The following is a 12,353-nucleotide window of genomic DNA, read 5'->3' as shown; positions in this document are numbered from 1 at the left end:
TGAACAAAGAACTGGTCGCAGGCCTCCATAGATTCTGGGTCAAACTTACACCCAAGAAGTGCCTGCAATATATGGCCACCTTGACAAAGTACTCCTGGTTGTAGTTCGGGCAGGGGGGAAAGCATCAAGCTACTTAACTACACCAATCCAAACGGCTCCTTTAGGAGCTACAAAGTGCAATAAAAGTCATGACCAACAATGAGTACAGACCAGCCAGTGCTTTTGAGAGTTCAATTTGCAAAATGTTTATTGTCTTCTGTAGCATCATGGCAAGTACTGAAAAAATGATATCTTTGGTTCTGTTTGGCCCAATTCGCTGATTCAAACGGTAAAATGCTCTCTCTCTCTCTCTCTCTCTCTCTCTCTCTCTCTCTCTCTCTCTCTCTCTCTCTCTCTCTCTCTCTCTCTCTCTCTCTCACAGACAAGATTTTCCTTCAAAGTTTCTGTGATGCGGCCATCACATTTCATTTTTCTCACATGCCAGCGTGAGTTTTGTCAAAGTGTGATGCGCCAAATATCATGTGTTATTTCTTGACAAGCAAATGTTTTTAAAAATGTGCTGCCATGAGTGTAAACTGAGTTCCAAAAAGGTTACTGGAAATAGTAGCAACAAGAGCAGCTCAAGAAATCGAGTGCTTTAGAAATGACAATAAAAATATCAAATGGCTCCCTCCAAACAAGATGCTTATCATTTAGGTAACATTTTTTTATTTAATGAGGAGACTTGGGCGATACTTAATACTCATATACTTGATATAACACTTGATAGACTTGCTACAAGTTGACCTTTTTAGACTGCGCGCGAGCGACGAAGTCGCGAGAGGTCGACTTGTCTCGCTTAAAGGGTTTCTACTTGCGTTTCACGCCAAAAGTGGGGCGTGACGTGACTCGCATTTGGGGTTTCAGGTTACAGTTGTGAGTCCTTGACTACTCCAACAAAATCTATTGAACGTGTGTGTATGCGTATCTCCATCATCGAAGAAGGAAATTTGTTTACTTTGCGCGAAAGTTATTCCTAACAAAGATTTTGGGCATAAGTTGACGACCTCGGGCGACCGGAAAAAAACAAAAGCTTGCTTCAATCTCAAGTAAATACTGGGAGAGGAGATCTCTAGTGACTGTTTGTTAACTAATATTTGTCGTAACTTTGCCGTAACTGTGCCGACAAGAACGAAACCCTTGTTTGGAAGCTTCACGGAGCAAGGGAAAGCCTCGAATCGTCAAGGAAGGCCATTACAGAGGAGAAAGGAGGCATAACTTCCGTAAAACGGCAAGCGCGGGATATAGATCGTGGTACGACACCTGGTACAAGCGAGCAAAAGAGCAACAAAATATAGTCAGTAGCACTGTCTCGTAAAGACTTGGACCTATTAGATCATATTCGTGATAAACGAATATACTGCAATCTCACTGCAGAAAAGCATAAAATCACGAGTTACGAAATCAGTGGATCCCATGTCTTCAAAGATAGCATTTATTTAGCGCTGTTTCGTATTTAGCGCTGCCTCTTAAATTAAGTTACTAAAGTGAACATTTTGCAATTCAGTTTCTTGACAAGTTTTGTTTTATGTTCCTTTGCTTGTACTTTTCTAGGACCCAACTTGTGGTTGGTCTTTCTTGTTTTTTTCAGATGCCTCCTAGACACTCACAACACCAGAAGCACCTTTCCCCTCAAGCTACGTAACCACCACGCTGGCGTCAGATGAGGGCAGTGCAACCTCCTTGCCACCTAGGTTTCTTGAAGAAGTTATGGTTACAGTCACGTAAGAGGTGACCAAGCAGCTTCAGCCTCTGCTTTTTGGCCCATCATCTACCATTTCTACCACAGTGGCAGCTCCTCAACCGCAAATTGACATTCTGGTGACCTCCCTACCCCCATCAAGTGATTCTGTTCTTGGTCCATGGAGCACTGTCTGGTAAGAACAGGTTACTTCCACCACCCTTCCATCAATCAACTTGCCAGTGGACACAAGAGTGCCATTGAAAATTAAAAACAAGATCTAGCAAGAAGAATTTATTGAATTGGGTCTATCTTGGTCAATCCTGCTTTGGATGAAAAGTTCCATCTTACCATCCAGAATGCAAGTGAGGGGTCCTCACCCTCTTTAGCTCTGGAGCCAATTAGCAAACCTAAGAAAATCACATCCATTGATATTTGACTTTAAGTGTTTCATGTGTCTGTGGTAAAAGCATGTAAGAGCATGGGTTTGTGATAAAAGGTTACCCAAATATGTTTATATGTAGGTTTTCTTTTCTCCCTTTTATTTTTTATTTGGGAGGTATCCTCGATAGGGCTAACCTCTGGTACCTCTTTTTCATAGTCACTATTTATTATTTATCATTGATTGTATGAATAGAGTATTATTATAATCATTACCAAAATGGAGACTGGGCCGAAGAGTCGTCAAGGACGGACATGTTTAAAGTGCCCATAACGGAATTTTTTTTTATTTTCTCATCTGAATCTAAGCATCACCCTAAGAACTTGGCATTCAACACGGCTTTTTAATGAATTTTATAAGACGTTCAAATTTTCCGCCATTTTGGCCCACCATTCGCATTAGTCTCCTCTCGGTTTAGCAAGAGCTGTGACATAGGTTCAGGAACACGTGACTTCAGTCTTTCTTTGAATCTCACTGAAAACAAGTCGCGGTATTTCTGCATGTTTCTCGAGAATACCGGAAAGATGTGTTGCAGCAAGATGTGGAAACATCAAAGACAAAGCGAATGGAATAAGCATGCACAGGATTCCTTTCTTTGGCACCACATGCCCGCCAACTGAGGAGGCGAAAGAAATGGATGGATTTTGTGCTGGAGCGGAGGAAGATGTGGACGCCTGGAAAGACCTCGTCCTTCGGTGCTCGATGCACTTTAATGACGAGGATTTCAAAAGGCTGATGAATTTAGCTTTAAACTTAAAACGTGAACTGAAGTAGGATGACATTGGCGTTTGTGTTTATCCCTTAAAACATGCTAAGCAAATGCAAGACGAAGACCAAGAGCCATCTTCGAAGAGAGCAGGGAAAAGCGAATGGCAAGCTTTCGATAAATATTCACACCCGCTGGTGACATTCTAAGCGTTATATAACCTTCTGAGGTTTATAGTTTGACCTCACTGTTAACTCAGTTGCAAGTTTTATAAAATATGGCGTAATTGTTTTGGTTTATATTCTCATAGATCGTGAGATCCGCGAAGTCTCGTTGAGACCAAGCTCTCAACAAATAATAGCACAAATGCTAGCACTGATGTAAATAGATTGATGCGAGAACAGTCGCACTAGGCGAAAACAAAAAACATTGTAAACCACAATGTAGATAAGGTAGATAAACTGCAGCAAGAATTCAACGAGCTCAAACAAATATTGTACACACGTATTGCAGAATTCTGCAAACAATAAAAATGTTGAAAAGTACAACAGTGTTATCTCTGAAAACGTAACCACCACAACGGGGGTTCAAAATAAAAAAGGGCACAAAACAAATCAAAGGGCAAAGAGCGCAGAAAAAAATTGGCTAAAAAAACAGATTGAGACACAAAGAGAAAACAACGATAAATTCATGAAGAATTTTTCAAACCAACAACTTAGCGACAGCCTGTTAGCGTTATTTCTAAAGGGCTCAAATTTGTCCCGACACCGGTGACAGACGAGAATTACACTAGACGCCAACTCTTGTTAGACTTCAAACATTTCGCAAGACGTATGCGCCAAAAAGAGACAATGGATTTCGTAAACTTTACAGGAAAGACCAAGGTCTCTCAAGATACTATCTTAGTATCAATGGATGTAACAAGCTTGTATCCAACTATACCACAGGAGGAGGGAATTACATGATGCAAAGCCGGCGTGATACAAGGCAGACGAGGCATTCCATAGCAATAAACCTCCTATACCGTCACATTACCTCAAAGAAATACTTAAACTTATCTTTCAGGAAAATTCATTCCAATTTGTTGGAAACAATTATCTTCAGACCCGAACTGCAATGGGTACAAAAATGGCCGTTGCATTTGCAAACACCTTTATGGCCGATATTAACAAAAATGATAGCCTGCGAGCAAGCCCCCCAACCCCAAGCTGGAGAGCTTCCTCGCAGGCTAAGAATTGTAATACGGTAATATATTATAACAACTTTGTAATAATAGTAGCATTGTAGTCGTTGTTGCTGTTGTTGTATTATTTTTTTTTTCTTTTCTTTAACCATTTGAAAAGTGTAATAAGTATTTATGTAGTGAAATAAAGTTCTTCTTCATTAAAAAAAAAAAAAAAAATGATAAAGCAAAACAAAACCAATAGAATGGAAACGTTTTATTGATGACATTTTCTCACTGTGGGACAGTGACAAAAAGGAAATTAACCTGTTCATTGAACAAGGTAACAACTTCCATCCTACAATTAAATTTACGGCCGAAATTTCAGAGAACGAGACAAGCTATTATTATCACAGTTCAACGTGTGTCCTTCCTGTAGTTCCGCAAGAACAATGTCGCTAGTCAGCGCTTCACAATTGCCCTGGAGTTCCTTACAGCAGTAGCACTCGCTGATATTTGCTCGCAGATCACAGCTACAGTTACCACAAGTAAAATAATCCATTTGAAGGTATGTGAGTACTTGGCCATAGTTTTGACAGATAATAATAAAGAGCGTGTATGCAAGATGCAAAAAAGGCGAGAACTTTACCATTCACTAACACGCACTCTATTCTCCAAGCATTTCGTTAAATCTTTTTCGAGTGGTCGCTTCTTCTCTTGTTCCTTGCGATATCTTTTTAGCCATTCTTCGTCTGGTATCGGCTTGTCCGCGTACGGTTCGAGATCATCATCTTCACCCGTATTACTTGTTTTGTGGACGCCATCTATTGCCTCGACTTCGACGCTTTCAAATTCGTCCTAGCTGCTTTCTTCAGCCGTTTGCTCACTTTCCGTGTCAGATAATTTTTCTGCCATGGAATATACTTATTTGGAGCTAATTTTTCCCTTCCCAGTATACCGGTGAATCTGACGATTTTCTTTCTGCCGCGAACGGACTTTACTGAAGGTCAAGTGAGTGCATAGACACGAGAGTTCCTGAATCTACGTCACAGACTATGTCACGTGGCCCTATTGTGAGCCCATCGGCATTCTTATCAGCGGGGCGGATTGACCGCAATAAAATAGGATTTCAAAGATTTGTAAAATTCATAAAAAATTCGTGTTTCATACAAATCAAAAAATTTTTTCACGGATGTTCTTCAGGTGATGTTTAGATTCAGATAAGAAAATAAAAAAATTCGGTTATGGGCACTTTAAGTTTGCCCCTAAGCCAAGGCCAACATGAAATATTACGCGGTCAAATTTAGTCTTGTCATGTCAGGAAATCAAAGGAAAAGAAGTTCTAAAGGTAGTCTTTGACTAGTGATTCTCCCATGGCACATTTATCCAAGAAACAAAATTCTAGAGAGACCAATACAGTGTAAACCCGTTTAAGAGTGTTGATTAATCTCTAGAGACAAAATGGATATTTAAAGAGTAAAACCCAGGTGGTTTAAGAAAAACCACACAGTCTGCTAAACCAAGCAAGAAGTAAAGAAGTTCATAAACTCAGTCTTCGGAAAGCATGCAGAATTGTAAGTAAGATTTCCATCAAGGACTTGTTACTTCAGTAACGAACGTTCACACTAACTATTGTATTTCCTTTTTCTCAGTTTGACTACTGTAGAACTTTCAAAGAAAAGTTGAGTACAAGAATTAAAATCCTCAGATTTCCGTTGAGTTAAGTGCTCTGTGGTGAACCTCATACAAGTCCAAAACACACCGTGTCCGCATAACAGGAACTATGATCCACTCAATTTACCCCATAATCGCTTGCAATATTTGCTTTCAGAAGTGAGTTTATTTGATCAGTTACTGCCATATCTGGTGGAAACAGAAGTTGCAGGGATAAAACAGAACTAACGTTATGCATGTTAATTGGAGATTAAAGGTGAATTTTTTGTCAGGGAAGCACAATATGAAGCAGTATCAAGCCAAAAGTGTGTAAAAGCATCGGGCCCTTAAAAAGAGACGATAACACCCTCAATCTTGGAGATGCAGAGAAAGCAACCCTAATCAACTCGTATTTTGTTACAGTGGGCGAGATGATAGCGTCTGAGCTACCACCCATCACCAATAGTAAACTACCAGAACTCACTATAAACTAACAACACACAAGAACTACTTTGACAGCTTGGGTGAGTTTGTTATTTCTCAGATTTTGTGAATGCAAATCAATGTAGGTTGGTTAGCCAGTTGTGGTTTTAGCTTAGATTCACCAGAGTTTTCTTGTTTTTATTATAATTTTTCTTTTTCACACTTTTTGCTGTATATATTACATGTTCATGCTTTTTATTAATCACTTGTCAAATATTGCAGACTGGCCATCAAAAGCTCGTTTTAAAATCTTTTTTAACTTTTAACCAGAAAACGCTTCAAATCTTATCATGTAAACCTGGTTACTCGTCCATTTTTAAAGGTTAATGAGAGTGGTCACTTTGAGACTTTTATTCAAACAATTGGGTCGCAAAATGGATGGAAGAATAACTGAAGCCGCAGAACTTCTACGTAAGGCGTCTGGTATGCTATTAGAAAGTCAGGTAACTGTATTTTCTAGTCCAGCCTCTAGTCCAGATTAATTACCAAGTAGGCAATGCGGCTGAGCAGAAACCTTGGCATGGGCAAGGTCGGTGATGCAAAGTAGTACAAATGGTAGGGAATTTAGAAGCAGAATTTATCATTGTACTGATGAGACTCTGACTTGTACTCTTTGAGAAAGATCTTGGCAACAGATTTTGAATCCAGAGTCCACTGTGTCCTCTATTTTTTGCGCCTGGATTCATTTTCTGCATCAGGAGTTTGAAGGTTTCATGTCTTTTCCAAGCAGAAGTGTGGTGCAAAAACCAAAATTTTCAAAGAGCTCTATCCCAAAACGGTTGTCATCATTGATGCTGTGGTGTTCCGAGTGCAGTCCCCAACAGCAATTGATCTCTAATCTGCCTGTTACTCCTCGTACAAAGGAATTACCATGAAGGGACTGGTAGGAATTAGTCCATTCGGAGTGGTTTCATTTTTGAGAGATTTGTATACTGGCAGCATATCAGACAAAGAATTGACTAAACCAAGTGGAATGTATAAACTGTTTTCCCCCACAGATGATGAATGGCTGACAACGGGTTTGATATACCAGATGACCTGGCCAAATATGGGGTAACTTTGAACATTCCAGCATTTTTAAAAGGGAGCAGCCAGTGTTCAAAACAACAGACAAAACACAACAAGAAAATAGCCAGTCTAAGAATTCATGTGGAAAGGGGATTGAACACATAATGAACTGGCACATTTTCGACAGATACTTATCAATCCAATTAGCACCTGTTGCTAGTGGGATTTTTTTTGTAATTAGGGGACTTACTAATTTTCAGCTTCCTTTAACTGATTGATACTGTAAGAGCCCTGCTGACATTCTTGTGATGATGTATATAAATAACGATAAAATAATGTTTTTTTCAATGTTCCTTTGGAGAAAATTACTTCCCTTCTTTTGAAGCTTCTGCGGGACTGTGCAAATAATACTGTCTGGTGGAATGGATGCAGAGTACGATAAACCATCGCCATCTTTATCTGGGGCTGTCTCTAAAATGAAGAGGTCTTGTGCGGTAGTACCTTTCACAAACCAGCTGGAGGGTTTTAAATTCCCGCTGTCTAAAAGTATGATGTATTGCATTAAAATGGAAAAGCCTCTCCAAGAAGATGACAGGAAACTGTCTCAAGGCAGTGTGTGAGTGGACCATGTTAGCAAGCACCAATTTCGTATAGCAAGCTAGAAAATCTGTTCTAAAGTACCAGTTTTAAGGGATGTAAAGCCTCCAAGCTGGCCAGCAGACAAAGAGTTTTGTTACTATGTAAGTCTAATGAAGTTCTTGACAGGAATAAACAGTGATTATGTATTCAGTTGGTTTAACAGTTTCTAATATAAACATATACAGAATCAGATCACAACAATTTCCCAAAATCAGAATTACCAGCATGCCACTAGATTATGAGGTAGATTAAAAGCAAAAAAAACCTCTACAAGATGCAGAACACTCCCTTTTCGAAAAAGGTCTTAAGTTCAACCCTACCCCCTCCACAATTCCTTACAAGGACATTGTTGTTAAAGTTGAGGCTGCCACCAAACACTTGCCTGCTGAATCGAGAGAAGAAATACAGACCTCCACAGCTGCCATTCTTCACTGAGCTCAACTACCAAACCATAAAAACATCACAAAAGAAGAAAACAAAGCTCTACAAAACCAAAAGAAAGACACCTCGAGAGTCATCATGAAAGCCGACAAAGGAAACTGCTTCATAGTCCTTGACAGTGAAGATTATGACAGCAAGATGGAATCCCTCCTTACTGACCATAACACCTACAATCTAATCACCAGTTCTCCTTTCCGCCAAATAGAACACAACCTCAATGCTATGCTCTTGAATTCAAAAAGACCACAAAAACTCGATGATTGAACTTACTTTAAACTTTGATCTACTGATGGCACACCACCAGCTATCCGCAATTCCATCAAACATCACAAAGCTGGTAATCCTCTCAGACCAATTACAACATGTATGGGTTCCCCTCTTTACAACACGTTCAAATTTCCCACCAGCATTTTGGCACCAATTCAAAACCACATTGGTCATTCTCTCTCAAATTCATGGCCACACAGAACCGCTAATGAGGTTGCTCAAAAAACAGGACATAAAATACAAGTTACCAATAAACCCTTTAAAACATTCTAACAGAAATTCCCAGCTCCCAAATTTCGTCCTGAAAAAGTAGATCAAGGCAATGTCGTCTACAAAATTCCCTGCACCACATGTTTGAGGAGCTACACTGGTGAAACTGGAAGGTCGTTTAGCACCAGGAAAGGGAACATGTTAGAAGTGTGAACATGCGCACCAAAGGATCTAATGTGGCAAATCATGCTTCAGCCAAAAACCACCAGATTGACTTTGAGAATGCCTCAATCATTGACAAGTCCAATTATCGCCACCTTAAGACCCTCGAGTCCTGGCATACCGCGAAAACTTTTGATACTGACAAAAACTCATGCCCACTCCCTAATCAATACCTTATTCGTCTTAAGGACGGTGCCTACTAATATCGAAGTATTTTTGTGCGGTTTATGACTATGCGGGAAAAGCAGATCTCAGCAAGGGCTATTGGAATCCAAAAAGAAAATTGGGGGTAACCACGCATTTTCAGAGAAAATTAAGCAACAATATCTCTAAAAAGCGCCAAAATATAAAGCAATGTATGGGATTTTTTCCTAAATTGAAGCTTAGTTATCTCTGAAAAATGCATGGTTACCCCCAATTTTTTTTTTAGATACCAAACGCATTTGGTAAGTTCTGCTTTCTCCGTGTAGTTTTAAACTGCGCAAAAATATTCCTGTATTAGCAGGCACCACCCATAGGAAACCCGAGTATCTCGCGATGCGCAGAACGTATGCGCAGTAACAATAGTAGGCACCGTCCTTAGCAAATAATGTTTTCCACACTTATAACCTGTATTGTACATCTTTTTGTATTTATTGGTCCTTGTTTCATATTCTCTTAATATTTTATCTGTTGAAGACAACAGGACGGTTGTCAAAGGCTAATATCTTTTCAATGTATGGGTTTTAGGAGTACATTATTTTTCTGTATGTGTTTTTGTCCTTTTAAGGCTTCAGTGGAGTATCTTCTCAAGAAGAGGTACATGAATTTGAAACAAAAAAAAAGTGGAAAGGCTTCACCCAAAGAGAAAGTAGACCTTGGAACACAGCATACAAATGAGGATGATAACAGTCTCCACAAGGAGCTGAACAAAGAGTTGGCTACTGGAAAAAAGAAAAACAAAGAAGTTAACTGAGAGGTTGTCAAAAAGTTGCAGAAGTTGTCGTTTCCAAGTAGAAGGGATGCCATACAAGAAGTGGTTGGAGCAAATGCAGTGTCCACCATACTGAAAAAAAAGAATCCATTGATGATGAACAAGTGGTAAGTCTTGTGTTCTCCTGATACATGATAATAAATTGTGAAGGGGAGGGGCTGTCTAAGGTTAGACATTTAGACATTTAGCTAGTCTTTTTTACGTCACAGAGTATAGCTAGAAGTTACATGTAAAGTGGAATTTCCTGACAGTTGTGCTTTGAACCAAAAAAATTTGTGAGGGGAGTATATTTCCTAAAAACTCACTTTCATTACGTTTAACTGATCACAACCCGACTTTAAGTCAGGGATACTCTGATCCTTCTTCCTGTAACCTGGGTGAGGTTAAGAACCCTTACTCATTTTCATAGCCTATTATTTCCAGAGATTGTCTGGATTTTGTGATTTATTTGCATGGTGTAACCATTGGTTATGTCACCAAATTTTTAATAATAAATAATATTGGTATAATGAGAAAGGACATGATAAAAAAGTAAACACATTTGTAACTTCTTCTTTTTACAAGGCCTTTTAGATGAGCTTAGCTTTTTTTTCTTCATAGGCACTTCAATTTGCTGTAGTTATGCCTCAATTTAAAGCTGGTTGTTTTATTTCGCAGCTTTGGAATTAATAATTATTGGTTTTGCATATATCATCAGACCTTCCTGAGGAAGATGTGAGTGTTGAGCTATTTTTGCAGAGATGGGCTGGGATCCCTAAGTGCTTCATGAAAGAAGAATGATGTTAATCCAGGTAAGGTGATAAAAATAATATGCTTGTCAAATAGGCTCAAAATATCGAAATGCCAATATATATGTTGAACTTTCAATATGTATGTCGAAATTTCAATATATATGATGAAAAGTCAATATATATGTCAAAATGTCAATGTGTCCACACATTACAAAATATATGTCCAAATTGATGTATGGGATCTCGTTCTATATCGCCTCGTGATTTTCGACATATATATTTTGGATGCAGTTTCGACATACATTTTAGTGTGCAAACTTATGCAAATGAGCTATCCTTGGTCCTGCAACGAATGAAAGCGAGGCTACATCAGTCAACAACGTGGCCGCAGAAGAAGACAGGATCCAGCGCCTCGTGCACAAAATGGTGAGTTCTGAGACAAGATAAGTGGATCGAAACAGCAACAATGTTCGCCCGGCCGTTAGTGTTGTATCCATAAGTACTTTCCACAACGTCAACGACAAATTGTCCTCCAGATTTAACTTCCCATCATGATCCACAGCAGCTACAGCTTTTCCTGCCAATAGCCATGCTTCCTGAGAAATTGCTTCCAATTTCAACCCTGCTGCAAATTATGGTGCAAAGATAAGTCAAAGACGTGGGCGTCGTCAGAGAACACTTCCATATGCAAGGCAATCGTCTACAAGCACAACTACTCAGCTGTTCAACAAGGATGTTTTCTTACTGCCATCTCCGAGTTTGAGGAAAGTGCCAAGAGGCTCACAGAAAGTAGAATTGCAGAGGTTAGGATGCTATGTGAATGCACTATCCTTTGCTAAAGAGATGCCCGAAATTCAAGTCAGGGAAAAGTTGACACAAGTTTTTGAGAAGCAACTTCTCGATTCCGAAGAAAAGCCAGTCAGGTAAGTTTAAGGTTAGTTTGTTTGGAGGGGGCGGGGGGCATTTAAACTGCAGCAGTAAAGTCGCTGCTAAGAACACTATTCCTTTTTACTATTTCTCGTGTATCATACACTGCTAACATTGTGGAAACTGAAACTGGACATAACTGAAATTGACATCACACACAACCATTACTTTCCATGAATTTCAACCCCCCCTCAGGATTTCCGAAATCTTGGATGAACAAACCACCCAGAAGGTCCCTAGAAAGGTAATCATGGTGATCACAGGAGGTTCAACATACTTGTGTTGAGGGAGATTTCTTTCAATTCCCTTCAGCTTTACATTTGTGAAATCATGTGAATCCGTCATTGTGGATGGCTAGATTTGTAGGCAACTGACTGGTTACTCCCCTTCCCCGCCTGCGTGACGGAGTGCAGACCAGACCACAACACCAGGGACTACATCCCTTACTCTTTGCTAACAGTGTGTAGGTTCTTTAACAACCCCTCCCATTTTAATATGAGAAGGTGAAGGAGACAAAGCCAGCGGCTTAGAATCACCGCCCAATGACACAGTCATCTGAACTGTGCCAAGCTCCTAGAAGGTTGGGCCAGCAAGGGGAGGTGGAAGTACCACAGTTCTGACCCACGCTGGGGCAACCCAGGCATTGCTTCAGTGTGGGACAGAAGGGTTGGTGCCATCAACAGTTATCCCCAAACCATTTATTAATAACTTAAAAATCAATAAATAGATAAATAAATAATTCCTTTTACAATGCCAGAAGGGTAGTAAC

General features: G+C 39.7%; 1 pseudogene; it reads left to right on the top strand.

Annotated features, from left to right (window-relative positions):
- Nucleotides 1-6,748: 6,748 nt before the first annotated feature.
- On the top strand, nt 6,749-7,452 carry LOC146487644 (uncharacterized; annotated as a pseudogene).
- The last annotated feature ends 4,901 nt before the right edge of the window (nt 7,453-12,353 follow it).

This window comes from Pavona decussata, unplaced genomic scaffold (assembly GCF_977016875.1).
Source record: "Pavona decussata unplaced genomic scaffold, jaPavDecu1.1 SCAFFOLD_14, whole genome shotgun sequence".
Lineage (NCBI taxonomy): Eukaryota > Metazoa > Cnidaria > Anthozoa > Scleractinia > Agariciidae > Pavona > Pavona decussata.
Note: the sequence above shows the minus strand (reverse complement) of the source record. Positions and strands in the feature narration are given on the sequence as shown.